Here is a 17,544-nt window from a genome sequence, read left to right as displayed (position 1 = left end):
CATGCATCCACTGTCTTGTTAGCACTAACAACCTGGGCCTTAGGACATGGCCTCTGACCCACTCCTATCTCCCAAATATCTCCTGTATTCACCTAGAATCCTAGCAGCAAAGGAAGCTGTCCAAATGAAGTTTATAGCTTTCCAACCTTTCCAGCTTGAAAGAAGATAAAATGAACGATGAATGAGCCAATCTTCAATTTTTCCTTTGCCAATTCCAGTTTCACCACTGAGAATGAATATATGAGGTTTTGGATAGAAACACAACCTCTATTTCTCTCCCTGTAAAAAGGAAAATATACACCTTTGTCATTTTACCAGATTGTTATATACAGTCTAAGAAATTAACAAATGTGAATACGCTTTGTAAAGGGCTACAGAAAAGAAAAGTTGCCAGAAAAGTGGCCTTTTCTTTATTTTGTGTATATGTTATTTTTTTCTACTTACATGTATGTGAGTGCATGTATCTTTCTTTCTTTTTCTCTTTATTCTATGCAAATTGGAAAAGAGCTCAAAGATCAAAAGCTACCTGAGGAGAATTGGTAAGGAGGAATGGGGAATCTCACATTAATGAATAGAAAAACTTCTTAAACTTTATAAAGGAAGACTGCCTGCCCAGCTTTGTGTGTACTGTGACACCTAGCACAGTCCCTGGAAGGCAAAGACGATTGTAGAGCCATTTTGGTATAGTGGCTGCTGTTCGAAATCAGGATGAGAAAATTCAAACCCCGGTATCACCTCTCCTTAGTGGTTGGTTATGCAATTAACTTCCACAATAAGAGTCAGGTTTCTTATTTACATACAGGGTAGCAATGTTTTCCTTCACAGGATTTCTGGGAGGCTGGAATAAAATGGCATTACAAAATGGATTTGTAAGTTCAATACTAATCACGTGCAAGAAAATATTGAAAAAAAATGGCATAAGAACACTGAATCACTAGAATAAACGAAGGGGAAGTTATGTTAGAGGCAGACTTTTTTTCTCAGGTGCAGTCCTCGAATAACAAACAGCTACTGGCTTGCATAGGTCCATTTGAGACCCCTCAGATAATAGTGAGGAGAGAGCTGGAAAGGAAAGAGCACTTAGGAGAACTCTTAAGTACCTGGGACTGTGATTTTATAAGTAAGCTTTTATTTTCAAAATAGATGTATGAGGTAGATATAAGTATTTTCATTTTTTTTTTTTTTTTGGTAGCAGAAACTGAAACTTTGAAATGCTAAATGGCGCAAGGTCACTTAAGCACTGAGTGGTGGAGTCAGATTCAGTCAAGATTTATCTGACCTCCAAGCCTGTGTTCTTTAAACTATACAATTCTGCCTCTGAGTAACAAAGCGATCTCATTTAAAAGAGTCAAAATGGTTTAACAAATGCTCAAAAAGCATTTTCTGAAGAAAGTTGCGGAATTTTCCAGAGCTGGCTCTAGGGCAGACCACCTGGTTCTGAATTCTGGATCTTTCACTTGTCAGCAGTGTGGCCTTGGGCAGCTAGGCAGTGACTCTGTGTCTCAGCCTCTTTATTTCTAAAAATGGGTTTAAATTAGTGACAACCCCATAGGAATAGTTTGAAGGTTAAGTGAATTAATACCTAAAAAGAGCTGAGAACAGGGCTTGTCATAGTGCGAACCCTCAATAAATGTTTGATATGATTAGGGTAATAACAGTGAAAAGACTGAGTGACATGATGAGCCCTGATATGAGCCCCCAGCACCCTCTCTTTAGCTCTCACTAAGAAAACCACTTGAAAGAGAACCCCTGGGCTTTAAAATCAGCCAAACTGCTCAAACAGAAATCCAGCCACACTGAGAAATGCCAGATAACCCATGACTAGAGCAAGAATGGATTCACTCACTGCACTTTTACGAAGTACACGTTAAGAGACTTCATATTCACTTGTTGTCCACGAAAAGAGTAGTAACCACAAATAAAGGTAAAATTCGCTAAGTCCGGTATGAATAGTCTTTGAAAGAAGATAAGTAACCATCAGGAGGGGATTCGTGTTTATCAAGGCACTGCATGCCATAAGCTTGATATATACATTTTCTTTCAACCTTTGCATCAACTGTATAAAGTATAGATGGTGATTCCTACTTCACAAATTGTTCCACTGTGTATGAAAAAAATTGATATTTCAGAAGTCCTAGAGTTATCAAGTGGAAGCACTAAGACTTCGGCGTATGTCACTTAGATCCTAAAGCCTACTCTTCCCATTACGCCACTGTATCCCAATGGGTATTGTTTAACACAATAGTTTTGCAATATGATTCTTAAACAAAAGAAACCAAAGATTTCATGGTAAGAAGGGGTTAAATCACAATAGCTTTTTCCTGTTAGAGATTCATTCCCCCTAGCCCAGGTCTTGGCAAACTGTCACCTTTTTTTACTGCATAAAGTTTTATTAGACCATGGCCATGCCCCTTCTTTTGAATGTCATCTATGGCTGCTTTAGTACTGCAATGGCAGAGTTCAGTGAGTTGAGTTGCTACAGAGAATAGATGGCCTGTCAAGTCTAAAATACTTTCTATTTGACCCTTTACTTAGAAAAGTTTGTTGATCTCTGCTCTAGACTCTTCAAGGATCGAACACAGGGCCAAAATATTTTTAGAAAAATAAGTTCAACACATCATTTCTACATCTGTGCATGTACTTCTCCTTTATTTTTGTAACATCCCCACTGAGGTCTACACTTTGAGAAATGCCACTCTGAGCTGAGGGGCTTACATTAAAAAATCAGCCTTCTTCCCCACCATGTAGATATAACTCATAGCTGAGTTGTTTCTCACATTCCAGAATAAAATTTTAAAATTCAGTGAAAAAGATCAACTGTTACTGAATATGAACTATAGATATGCTTGAGAAAGTGGAAAATTCCATTAAGACAACAACTTTCCAGGACAGTTTAGAGAATCTTTCGAGATTCAGAAAGTTCTAGTATGTCTACAGTTTCTTTTATTAATTGAATATTCTGGAAATTGAAATTCCTGAGTCTCCAGGAAAATCTTAACAACTGGAAAACTTCCTCAAAACAATTTAAAACTTTCTAAAGCCAAATTAGAAATTTAAGAAAAAAAATTAAGATGTTTAGAATGTATTGGTCACTTCAACTTGGGGCAAAATTTCCCCTAGTTGTTAAATTTGAAATGAATGGATTAAAAATACAATAAAATAAAGCAAGAGTAAAACAGTACATAGCTAGGTAAGAGTAGCTCTGGAATTAACAATATGAAATAAGATTAAAGTCCTGATTTATTACAATTATGAAAGGATCATTACAACTGTGACCCATACCTTTATCAAAATGTTATCGGTATCTCTGGGAGTACAGGACTCTACCCAGAAGGAGGAAATTGGAGTTCAGTCAATGTTATTTATCTCACTTTCATTTGCAAATTTGCTAACTAGAGATAAACCAAACTGATGGGTTAAGATGACTTTGTTCTGATTAATTTTACGGTAATTCTCAGGGCTTCAGTTTTAAATGAATTGTTTGAATACTAAATTATGCAGCTTTATGATCCAGGAGATAAGCAGCAGCTCTAAAGATGCCTCTGAGACTTAAAAGAGACAGCATTAGAAGCTCATTATTGCCGGCACATTTAACATGGTTAAAGTAGGGGAAAATAGCCATTACGTTAATGTAATAGTTAAACTGCATTAATTTGAAAAACTGCCCTATGAAACGCTTACAGCAGAAGATCTATTTTTTTTTTTTTTCCCTTACATGGAGACATTTTTAAAAAATAAAATAAAAGGAATTTTAAGATTTTTTCCTCCCCTCCTCAAGGCACTCTGCAATTTGAAATTCTAGGCTTTTTCTGTTGTGGATATACTAAGGACTATTCTCTGTTCTGTCATACGATAAAGAACAGAGGATGGTCTGGTCCCATTTGTGATCCATGATCCGTGAGGTCCCATGTTGAGATGGGTGGTCAATTCAAAGAACAGAAAGCATCACCAGAGTTCTAACCGGAAAGCCACTGGGCACATAAGAATTTGTATCTTGGGGAATGGAAGAGGCTTTTTAACCACTTGCAATCTGGCTATTTTCTTGAGAAATCAATAAAAATTGAGTTAGAAAATGCTCAATGATAATTCCCAAATGACCATTTCATCAGTTCTCTTTCTCCTTGAAAAAATTCAAGCTTTGGCTGCTTGAAATCTTTCCCTCCATTAGCCTTCATGTCAGTGCATTGTCCTGTCTCTGTGGCCTTTCCTGCTGTTCTTTTCTTTTATTACTCATTTTTTTGTTTTTTTTGTCTCAAAGAAAGTCCACTGTTTTATTTTAGTTACTTGAAAAAATAAAATGGTGTACCAGGCTTCTTACGATCACTGTTATGTTTGATGATCAGGATGAGGGGTGATTTTGATCACATGACTTCATCCCTGTCTTCCAAGTGGAAGACTCTTATCTCTGTCTTTGGATTTCTTAAGATCAGGGTGTCTATTATTAACTACTTCATGGACATATAAACCTGAACACATTACCAAAAATAGAATGGTCTAAAAGCTTAATGAATAAAATTAAAATAAAATAATAAAATCTCATTAATACCCCAGTATACTCATTCTCAATTCTCCATTTCAGGAAATAGCACTCATATGTTTTCAGTCAAATATATATATATATATATATATATATATAGATATAGATATAGATATAGATATAGATATAGATATAGATATATCTATATATATATATCTCATGTCTGATTCTTTTCTCCTTTCTTTTTATCCTCTCTCAGTCACAGAGAGCAGCTCATAGAACACTGTTTAAGCGAGAAGCATGATCACATCATTTGAAACTCTTTGAACCAAGGCCAAGGCAATATGTATTTTAAACTAAGAGTTTTTGTATAAAAGTTCTACTCATGGTAACCAAGGATCATAAACCAGAGCCCAGGGACATTTCTGCAGAATACAAGTAGCATGGGGTTGGTTGATGAAATATGACTCTGAAGACGTAGGTCTATACTTCATTCCGGCTTGAAACAGCAACACTACTCAGGACAGAGGCATCAAAATGCTATATTTTGACTTTACTCTCTGGCCCTAGTTTAGAGACATAGGAACTGTGCTGACTATGTAATGAGGAAACACCTTTTTGTATAGGTGGGAATGAGGAATGATTCTCTAACCTAATACATCAATAGATGTACTCTCTTCCCCTCTACTCCTCTCTCTCTTCATTGTGTTCTATAATTTGACACCCAATCATAAAACCAATCCTCAAGCCATATAATATCTGGGCTAAAAGGATGGACTCCATATCCTAGAGAAAGTTCAGCTTTTTGATGTAGAGGGTAAAAGTACTGGGGCTGTGCATGCAGTAGGCTGTTGCATTTAATATGCTACACATGAATAAAGGACAAGAATTAGAGTTTGCTTCAGATTCTCGGCAGTATCTCAAATTTTAGATACCCCTCGGAAGAGTGTTAAAAATGCTAATTCTCTGCCCTCCCCCCTAATTTTGATTTTGTATGTCTGGAGTGGTGCCTCTGAATCTAGAATCATAATGATTCTCACATAATTCAGATGTTGGACAGCATGTGTTTACTTGAGTGATGCCTTAAGATATACTAATTTGCAAAAGATAAGTTTTACTTCAATACAGAGAGGAATAGGATGAATTCATAATAGGCAGTGGAGAATCACCACCCTACTCTCTAGTTTTTCATCAATACAAGACCACTTACCAATGTGTAAGTGGACAATGAAGGAATTAAGTGTATGTAACTAACAATTGTTCAAAATTAGTCACTTTTAAGATTGAAAGTGAATGCAAAATGTTTTATATATTTTTAATTGATTGACTAACAAGTTTTATTATATTGGTGGACTTCTAAAATAGTTATATATGTTCAAAATTGTATTTTTATGGTTAATAAATTTGAAATAGTTGACACTTCCAATTAATTCTTCTCTGTAGGACAGACTATTCTTAGTTAAGTAAACTTCTGAGATACCTAGTAAACTGAAAATAACTTCATTAAATTGAATATATTTTCAATTTAAAATTTTCATTTAAATATTTTATTCTAAATATGTTCATGTTCAGAGGTACCATCTTTTTTTCCCCCTGCCTCAGGCAGAATTCATTTATTTGACAGGTGTTTTTATAAGAAACTTGTCAACTAAGTTGCCCCTATAGCCTTTTGTTTCACCAAATTTAGCTACAGCAAAATCATAGGTGTTCTCAATTTCATTCCTCTTGATAGAACATAAATTCACCGAATAAAATATAGGGGCCCTAGCAAGACATTCTTCCCTTGAGTTTAAATATCCAGGATGCAATTATTTCATATCAAAATTAAATATTGGACTCACAGTTTATTTTGTTCAGTCCTTCACTTGCTGTTGTAAAAATAAATCCAAGGTTTTCTTGTTTGCAAGGTAAAAATTAGCCAACAGCTTCAAAAGCTGAGGTTTTTTTATTTTTAAGTTCCAATCACTAAATACTGCGATAAAAATTTCTAATTGATTTCAAAAAACATGTGAAGAGTGTTTAAATAATTTATTTTAAACATCTCCACTCTCACCTTAGGATACTTAAAAAGATTTATAAACTGGATTCAAACATTTTTAAAATGAGAAGGAAGATGAGCAGCAGAGAGAAACTGCGTATATTATACTTAAGCATTCATAACAAAAATTTTGTAGTACTACTATAAATGTGTATACATAAAGCTATTTGTATTTTTGGCAAACACAGCTTTTATTTCAATCAGTAGTATGTTGTTGGTTTGGATGCAATTATAATTTATAAGTGGACCACAAATAATTCCACTACATTTCTGCTTCACAGGTGTATGGATTAAGCAACCACATTGTTCTATGATGTGGTGTCCTACCGAAATTTATATTATATTTATATTATTATAAATATATATATTTATATTATTATAAATATATATATTATTACATGAAAATAAATACTGCCACTTTCAGCACTGAATTTTTAATTGAATTTACAATGGCATTTACAAAATTGTCAAATGCTTGATATTAAACAAAGGTATTTCAAAAACTTCACTGGATTCTGTGATATAGACAAAACCCATCAAAATAGAGTTAACTGAGTTTTTTATTTGAAGCCTTTGAATGAAGTTTTCATAAAAGAAAAACTATTCTTTGAAGTTGATGCTGACATACCTTCCAGCTTTTATGTGAACAGAAATGCACCATGGCTGTATGGTGGTCATTTTTGATAAGCATGTTGAACAAATTATTGGTTCAGTGTCAACTTTTTGGAGAAATGGTAATTAAGAAATTAATTTTTTATTACAAGTGGACTTTAATTTTTCTACTCAGTGCTGCCAAAGCAGCTTATTGAAAATGCAAAAGAAGTACTACCAATTAATTCATTAATGGACTAACATTGTTAGATTTATATCATATAATAAAGGAACAAACCACTATAGCAAGAACATTCAAAACATGGTCTATATACTCTAGGACAGGAATTCTCAACCTTTATTTTCTATACTTATTTCACATACAGGTAAATTATAACTGTACCCATTTGCTATAGGATCAATGGGATGGTGGCCTGACAACTTTATGCTTAGACCACAGTGAAGGTCAAGGCAGTCAACATTTCCTGATACTCCAAGTGGTAGCAAAAGTAGTTATCTTGAATACTACTCCTACCTGCTTAAACAAGGAGTGAGAACTGTCACTAGCCAAGTCACCAAGCAGCCCACAAACTTTCCTTGAAAGGGGGGTGTTAATTTTGCCTCATCTGGAAAGGTTAAGAAAAGGAGAATGAGTTGTCATTTGTTTAACTGAGTCAGAACTGCCTTCATTCTACATGCATCTCACATGCATTTGGAGGAGACTGTGACATAAGTTAAAAATACAAAGTGAGTATTTATAAAACAAACTCGGGTTTATTTCCATGCAAATATTAATACTAATACCTCATTAAAACTAAAAATCTAAGACAAATTCTGCACAGGACAGGATGCAGTGAAACAGGAGTAAATTGACCTGAGTTGGCAGAACAGGATTTATGGTCACTGGGGTTACAAGCAATTGTACTGTTGGCCCTGGCATGTTTGCAAACATGGGTCCAGGGTGCACGGAAGAGCAAGAGAAAATCAAGCAAATACAAGAATGGGATGGGCACTATAAAAAAGAAACAAATGATTCAAAAGAGGACAGAAAAGATTTATTACAGGAAACTGATAAAAGTGTTTTTTTTGAATACAGTATGCCTGTGATCATTAATAAAATGTGTCAAGGCAGGTTGCTTCTTAAAAACCAAACAAACCTACATATTTATCCTCAAAAAAACAAAATAAAAAAAAAATTCTCCTCCTCCTCCTTCTTTTTCCTCTTCCCATGCCCCTCCCCCTCCCATTCCTCCTCCCCCTCCCCCTCCCCTTCCTCCTCCCCCTCCCCCTCCCCTTCCCCTCCTCCCCTCCTCCCCCTCCTCCCCCCTTCTTCCCCTCCTCCCCCTCCTCCTCCCCCTTCTCCCCCTCCTCCCCCCTTTCTTTTTCTTCTTCTTTTCTCTCTCTCTCTCTCGTTTGCTTTTGTGACAGATGTTTCTCTGAATATGTACTCTGCAGGAACAGGGCTTCATGTGACTTTGGTTATACTTGAGTTTCATAAATACTGGTGTACTCCTGCAAGATTGGTTTCTGTGCAACCCATTTGTGTAGGTATATTATTTTCGCTCAGACTGACATAACAAAATATCACATAATGGGGGACAAACTACAGAAATTCACCTTTTCCCAGTTTTATAGACATCCATGATCAAGATGTCAGCACGTTCAATTTCTTCTGAGGTCTCTTTCCTTTCCTAGCAGATGGCCTCCTTCTCCTTGTGTCTTCACATGATCTATCCTCTGTACATATCTGTGTGCCAATCTTCTCCTTTTATAAGGGCACCAGTCACATTGGATTAGGGTCTATCCTATGAACTCATTTTGTTTTAATTACCTCTTTAAAGGTTCTATTCCAAACACAGGCACATTTTGAGATACTGGCGATTAGGACCTCAACATTTGAATTTGTGAGGACACAATTCAGCTCATACAGCAGGGAAAAGGGTTGATAGTGGACTGATAATACAAATTCTGAAAAAAAGTTCCTAAGTAGATCTGTAAATATGCTATGCAATATTATGTAAATAGTGAAACATATGTAAAAAAGTGCTTATACACGTGTCCTGTGTCTAAGCTACATGGCAAGGCTCAATTTGTATAAAATGTTAAAATAAAGTGTCAAAAATTAATCAGATAAACTAAATGATTGGAATAAATGTTACATAAAAGAGTTTTGGGTCATCTACAGAAACTAGATTAGCCTATTCTTGTTCCATGCTGCAAGTACTTCAGTGGAGAAGCTCACACATCCAGTTTTGCACCAAATCAAAAGACTCTGTAAGGTGACCTTGTCCTGAAGAGAGTAGGTAGGAAATATGCAGTGGCAACTAGCCCCTAACGTTGGACTTGAAGACCTTGACATATCACCTCTTTAAATATACATCCTATTAATAAGTCAATTTGTGTTTAGGTATATCACTATAGATATATTAATCCAGCTGAGGGTTACATACTTAGAATAAGGAAAGTAGCACAAGTAAATCAATATAGCGGGAGACATTGGTCAAATAGCCTGGTTCTAGAAAATCTATGATCATTCACATGAACGATATAACTAATCAGTCAACAAAACAACCAACCAAACAGAAATTAAACAAAAACATGTCTTCATTATGAATCAGCTATGAATAAAGTCCATGGTCTAGGGTCATCACAAGCCAGTTGTTTTAGTCACAACCATGGTGTTGCCTGCTTCATAGAGAGGAGTCTATGTGGTTCTAACTTATACATCCAGGGGCCTTGGGGGTTGTTTCTGTGCCTCCCCACCCTCATAAGGCTTACACATTAAGAACAAATATTCCATTTACTCTTCACTACAATGGACCTCAGGGTATTAGACATAAAATAGACCATTTATCTCAAGTGAGTTTGAATCCAAGTCTTTTATTTTAGGTTTAATGAGATTTCAGTCCAGAAGAAGAAAATTACTTTCCCAAGATCACACAGCAAATTAGTGGCAGATCTGAACTAAGCTGGGTAGAAAAATTAGCTTCAAACTTTTCCCATGAAAGCCCAGAGATAAACCCACGCACATATGGTCACCTTATCTTCGATAAAGGAGGCAAGCATATACAGTGGAGAAAAGACAGCCTCTTCAATAAGTGGTGCTGGGAAAATTGGACAGGTACATGTAAAAGTATGAAATTAGAACACTCCCTGACACCATACACAAAAATAAACTCAAAATGGATTAAAGACCTAAGTGTAAGGCCAGACACTATAAAACTCTTAGAGGAAAACATAGGCAGAACACTCTATGACATAAATCACAGCAAGATCCTTTTTGACCCATCTCCTAGAGAAATGGAAATAAAAACACAAATAAACAAATGGGACCTAATGAAACTTAAAAGCTTTTGCACAGCAAAGGAAACCATAAACAAGACCAAAAGACAACCCTCAGAATGGGAGAAAATATTTGCAAATGAAGCAACTGACAAAGGATTAATCTCCAAGATTTACAAGCAGCTCATGCAGCTCAATAACAAAAAAACAAACAACCCAATCCAAAAATGGGCAGAAGACCGAAATAGACATTTCTCCAAAGAAGATATACAGATGGCCAACAGACACATGAAAGAATGCTCAACATCTTTAATCATTAGAGAAATGCAAATCAATACTACCATGAGATATCATCTCACACCGGTCAGAATGGCCATCATCAAAAAATCTAGAAACAATAAATGCTGGAGAGGATGTGGAGAAAAGGGAACCCTCTTGCACTGTTGGTGGGAATGTAAATTGATACAGCCACTATGGAGAACAGTATGGAGGTTCCTTAAAAAACTACAAATAGAACTACCATACGACCCAGCAATCCCAATACTGGGCATATACCCTGAGAAAACCATAACTCAAAAAGAGTCATGTACCACCATGTTCATTGCAGCTCTATTTACAATAGCCAGGACATGGAAGCAACCAAAGTGTCCATCATCGGATGAATGGATAAAGAAGATGTGGCACGTATATACAATGGAATATTACTCAGCCATAAAAAGAAATGAAATGGAGGTATTTGTAATGAGGTGGATGGAGTTAGAGTCTGTCATACAGAGTGAAGTAAGTCAGAAAGAGAAAAACAAATACAGTATGCTAACACATACATATGGAATCTAAGAAAAAAAAAAAAAAAAAAAAGGTCATGAAGAACCTAGTGGCAAGACGGGAATAAAGACACAGACCTACTATAGAATGGACTTGAGGATATGGGGAGGGGGTGGGGTGAGATGTGACAGGGTGAGAGAGTGTCATGGACATATATACACTACCAAATGTAAAATAGATAGCTAGTGGGAAGCAGCCGCATAGCACAGGGAGATCAGCTCGGTGCTTTGTGACCACCTAGGGGGGTGGGATGGGGAGGGTGGGAGGGAGGGAGATGCAAGAGGGAAGAGATATGGGAACATATGTATATGTATAACTGATTCACTTTGTTATAAAGCAGAAACTAACACACCATTGTAAAGCAATTATACTCCAATAAGGATGTTTAAAAAAAAAAAAAAAGTGACAGATTTCCTCTAGCAGGTCTCATGTAGACTCCAAGTTAGAAAAAGATTTCCACAGTTCACTTTGATGAATGTCTAAAACACTTTTTATTAAGCAAATGATTAAAAGAAAAGCTGTCCAAGTAGATTTAATGACCCAGCTCTATTTCTTACCAGGTAGAAAGTGAGAGTTTTGACCTAGGGTGCAGCACAATTTTTATTTGATGTGGATAAGCACTGAGTTAAACTTGAGAAGGAATGAGAAAGAAAAAAAAAAAATACATATATATATAATTAACTCTAATGTCTTTTCACTTTTCTCAAGAACATAGTACATCTCTCTTAATAAGTTTCCCATGTACCCTCACATCCTGGCCTCAATTGGCATTTTGTCATCACTCATCACATCCTTTCTCATGTGCTTTACCCTAATTACACCAAAAGTACTTGTCATTCCCCAGACACACCATATTACTTTCTACTTCTGAAACTTTATGTGTGATAATCCTTTAATTTCTCCTTTGTTTATCTCTACAGGAAAAATCATTACTATTTATTGAGTGCCTATTCTGTATAGGTACTTTACCTTATCTTGAACATTTTAGTTCTGAAAAATATTGGCTCTGAGTCCCTAGTAATTCAACAACTTTTAAAAATGCAATTTCTTGCTATATTTTAATGCCCAATTTCTCACTTTGTTTCCCAGTTTCAATGATTAGGTATCTGCCAAAATCCTTCAGTGCAAATCCATCACTGGGACCATCATGTTTTCTGTAGGATTACACCTGTAAGGTTTGGAGTATCTCTATATGCCTTCAGACTCACAGTCTGTTATAAAGAATATGGCATCAATACGTAGCAAAAAGATGTGGGCTAGACTCCTGCATGTACTATTTCCTAGTTGCATTATCTAAGGAAAAAGCCTAGCCTCTCTGAGTATTGACTACAGAGTTTGGCTGCTGATAGCTATCTCAGTGGTAGATAGGATCTTGTATGTGATATATGCAAGAGTGCATATAAATACTAAAGCACTATGCTAGAGGATGGGGAGAATCAACATTACATCTCTCTGCTGGCTCCCTCGCTGAAGCTCTCCCTTATCCATCTGATCTGCTGGTCCTTTCCCATATACCTGCTGCCAGGCTTGGCACATAATCCACCTGCTTGCCCTGACTCTCCTAGCATCAGCTTCTGAGACCTTGTTGGAGAGATCCCAGACACAGGATGAGACCTCACTCACATTTGAAAGTGTCTGAAAACTAGTTCAAAGTAGTGTAGGAAAAAATGGGAAATTATAGATCACATACATGAAAATTCCTGTCAGACATCACCATATACAGTGGATTTAAAAAACTTAGTTCTTCTTCAACTATCAGCTCTGATGGACTAATATGGTGGCAGAAAAGAAGCCATGTGCACTGTTAAAAGTGTATCCTTCTAGGTTCAAGATCAACGGAAAAGATGATTCTTTATCCCAAGAATTCCAGAAAAAGCTATGGAATTGAATCTTTTTGTAATGGTTTGTGCTAAGCATTCTTTCTTTCTTGGCCGGGGGTAGACATACCTATTGCCCAGACTGGAATCCCATACCCCTCCTGGGGTTTAGTTCTATGGAAAATGAGCCCATTTAAACTACTTGGTCTTAGAGAGATGGAGGAGAAGTCTACATAAGGAAATAGAGAGTGATGAAAAGCAGAATAAGGATGAATATGACCCAGGGAGGCAAAAATAGCAGATGTCCGTGAGACCAGGTTCGCTTTGTCCTGCTCTCAGTCATTTCCTACTATGGCAACTTCATTCAAATGTCCCAAATATCCCAGTCATGTCATAAACCTTCTCTGACAGCAGGTTTTTCTTCACTCCTTCTTTTGAGCTTATTTCAGATGTGTCCTTCTGCTGAATGCTTTTCGGTAGAGCTAAAGACCAAGAAGAAGAAAACCAAGTTAATGACTTGAAAAGGAGAGAGGTGACTCTAAAAGTATCATGGTCTTAAATTATTAAGGAAATGATATTAAAATCAAGTCCTTGCAAGTCAATTGATTTTCTAAGAGCTAATCTGAACGTCTTTGTGAGCTGGCCATTAAAATGACTTAAACAGATGCAAATTGCTGAGGACTGGTGACCTGCAGTTTACATCTGTTGCTGCTTCTGAATGAAAAGTATTTTGAAGGGGACTTCATGCTGTGTGACTTAGAATAAGTCACCTTTACTTTCTGGGCCTCAGTTTAATTCAATGTAGATGGATAGACTGAGATGTGATTATTTATTCAATAACAAGAAAACATATTAGCAACTTACTGACTTCCAAACACTAGAAACATGCTAAGAAAACAGTCCCTTGATCTGAATCTTGAAAGAAGAGAATGTATTTGTCAAAATGGCAAAGTGGGGGGCAAGGATTGCATTCCAGGAAAAGGCACATTATAAGCAAAGGTATGGATTGTGAAACAACCTGGTAATTTTGAGTGCCTAAAAGAAATTCAGGATGTGAGGAAATGAAGGATGAGATTAATGGATCTGAGATGCAATGCCAATTCTTTATCTTTTTGCATTTTGGATTTCCAAAGATGGATTTTGTAAGTTGCCTCTGAAATTCAAATTTAGAAAACTTGGGTCCAGGTGAGCATGAGGACTAAGGCGCGTTACCTGCAAGAGGAAATGATACTGATATGATTGACATCCATGGTTGCTTTGAAGTTAAAAGGTCCACATATGGAATTACCTAATTTAGCCCAGATGAGAATTTGGGTTATTGTTCAGCAAATACTAATTTCCTATCTATTTCACTGTGAGCAAAGCAATCTTTTCTACCCATTGATGTTGGAATCTTAAGCTCAGGTAATCGTCCATGACAAGAATGTTCCTTGTTCTTCCCGCTGATCAAAAGAAAATAAGAAAATATTGGAGTGGACCTGAACAAAGCCCATGGCCTGGAATTAAGCCCAGATGAACCACAATCTAAAAAGGAATCACTCAGTCTAGAACAGACAAACCACAGTTGACATAAATATCCATGGATATGAGAACAAAAGTTTGTTATTGAAAGCTGCAGAATTTTGGGATGGCTGGTTATGCAGCATTATTGCGGGAATAACTTATAGAGTCTTTTATAAATTAATTAGGATATCTGCTGTACTCCTCCCTCCAATCTTTGTCCCAGTCATTCTTCCTTTTCCAATCCACAAAGTCCAGGGTATTTTGGTGTAAAACTATGTATAGTTATACAAAACTTAGTGAAATGACAGTTCCTAAGAAGAACTCTAGTTAATTCTTTGTTGATTCACACATGTCCAGATACATCCATTGGTCCTGTGTTGTGTGGAACTAGGGACAAAGCAGCTTCCTAGAAAATAATTCATATTAATGACAATGCCATGAGCACAAGCAAGTTGCTCAATGACAATGGTCAGATAAAGAGTAAAAGTGGGTCAGGTTATGCTCTGCCCCACTCTCATTTCAGTTGAGTGGAGGCTGTAACAAAAGGAACCCTATTATTAGAACTCTGGAAGACATTTTCAGTTCCTGGAAGCAATGCTTTGTTGTCTATGTAATTGGATATAAAACAGATGATGGTAAATTATATTTTAGCCACTTCATTTTATTCTGTTACAAAGTCTAGTCTTCAGAGTTCTGCTTCAAGATCTTGATTTTACTGCGCACACACACACACACACACACACACACACACACACACACACAGAGTTATAAATAAAACATCTAGGCTGTTTGCTGAAGCTCTAACATTGTGTAAAAGAGCTTTTATAATCTGGTCTTTGCCTTTACTTGTCTTCATCTGATACCATTTTACCCCTAATCTTGAATCTGTCAAGTTCCCTTCTGCCTGAGGCCTTTACACCTGCTGCTCCTGTTGCTTCGAGCTCTTTCCATCCTCTCTGTTATCTAGTTAATGCCTATTCACATTGTTGCTCTTATTACAAAACTCCTAAGAAAAAATTTCCCTGAATCTCCAGCCTGTATTGGATTTCTCTGGTAAACATTCTCATTGCTACTGGTCCCTATCCTTCACAGTCCTCATCAGAGTTTGTAATTATGTTTTTATATAATTACTTGATTAACATATTCTCCTCCACTCTGCTATAAGATATATATGAACTTACCCTAATGGCAAATTACTATTTTATAAGTAAGGCTTAGTATGAGACCTGCTATGTAAGTGGGATGAATACACATTCTGGTTCACCCAGAAGAGTTATACTTTGTGCATATTGTCTGGCATGATTACTAATAGTGCTCTTTTTTATGTTTAAAATTGTCCTGTACTAAGACAACTATAAGATACTGATTAAAGAAATCAAAGATGACACAAACAGATGAAGAGATATACCAAGTTCTTGGATAGGAAGAATCAATATTGTGAAAATGACCGTACTACCCAAAGTGATCTACAGGTTCACTGCATTCTTTATCAAATTAACAATGGCATTTTTCACAGAATTAGAACAAAAAATTTTACAATTTATATGGAAACATAAAAGACCCAGAATAGCCAAAGCAATCGTGAGAAAGAAAAATGGAGCTGGTGGAATCAGACTCGCTGACTTCAGACTATACTACAAAGCTACAGTAATCAAGACAGTATGGTACTGGCACAAAAATAGAAATATAGATAAATGGAACAGGATAGAAAGCCCAGAGATAAACCCACGCACATATGGTCACCTTATCTTTGATAACGGAGGCAAGAATATACAATGGAGAGAAGACAGCCTCTTCAATAAGTGGTGCTGGGAAAACTGGACAGCTACATGTAAAAGAAAGAAATTAGAACACTCCCTAACACCATACACAAAAATAAACTCAAAATGGATTAAAGACTTAAATGTAAGGTCAGACACTATAAAACTCTTAGAGGAAAACATAGGCAGAACATTCTATGACATAAATCACAGCAAGATCCGTTTTGACCCACCTCCTAGAGAAATGGAAATAAAAACAAAAATAAACAGATGGAACCTAATGAAACTTAAGAGCTTTTGCACAGCAAAGGAAACCGTAAAAAAAGATGAAAAGGCAACCCTCAGAATGGGAGAAAATATTTGCAAACAAAGTAACTGACGAAGGATTAATCTCCAAAATATACAAGCAGCTCCTGCAGCTCAATATCAAAAAACAAACAACCCAATCGAAAAATGGGCAGAAGACCTAAATAGACATTTCTTCAAGGAAGATATACAGATTGCCAACAAACACATGAAAGGATGCTCAACATCACTAATCATTAGAGAAATACAGATCAAAACTACAATGAGGTATCACCTCACACAGGTCAGAATGGCCATCATCAAAAAATCTACAAACAAAAAAAAAAAAAAAAAAATCTACAAACAATAAATGCTGGAGAGGGTGTGGAGAAAAGTAAACCCTCTTGCACTGTTGGTGGGAATGTAAGTTGATACAGCCACTATGAAGAACAGTATGGAGATTCTTTAAAAAACTAAAAATAGAACTACCATATGACCCAGCAATCCCACAACTGGACATATACCCTCAGAAAACCATCATTCAAAAAGACACATGCACCCCAATGTTCACTGCAGCACTATTTACAATATCCAGGACATGGAAGAAACCTAAATGTCCATCAACAGATGAATGGATAAAGAAGATGTTGTACATATATACAGTGGAATCTTACTCAGCCATAAAAAGGAACAAAATTGGGTCATTTGTAGAGAAGTGGATGGACCTAGAGACTGTCATACAAAGTGAAGTAAGTCAAAGAGAAAAACAAATATCGTATATTAACACAGATATGTGGAATTTAGAAAAAAGGTACAGATGAACCTATTTACAAAGCAGAAATAGAGACATAGATGTAGAGAACAAGTGTATGGACACCAAGCGGGGAAAGGGAGGGTGGGATGAATTGGGAGATTGGGATTTACATATATACATTGCTACGTATAAAATAGATAACTAATGAGAAC

This window comes from Eschrichtius robustus, chromosome 4 (assembly GCF_028021215.1).
Source record: "Eschrichtius robustus isolate mEscRob2 chromosome 4, mEscRob2.pri, whole genome shotgun sequence".
In the NCBI taxonomy this organism is placed as follows: Eukaryota; Metazoa; Chordata; class Mammalia; order Artiodactyla; family Eschrichtiidae; genus Eschrichtius; species Eschrichtius robustus.
The sequence above is the reverse complement of the archived record's forward strand: the minus strand, read 5'-3'. Positions refer to the sequence as shown.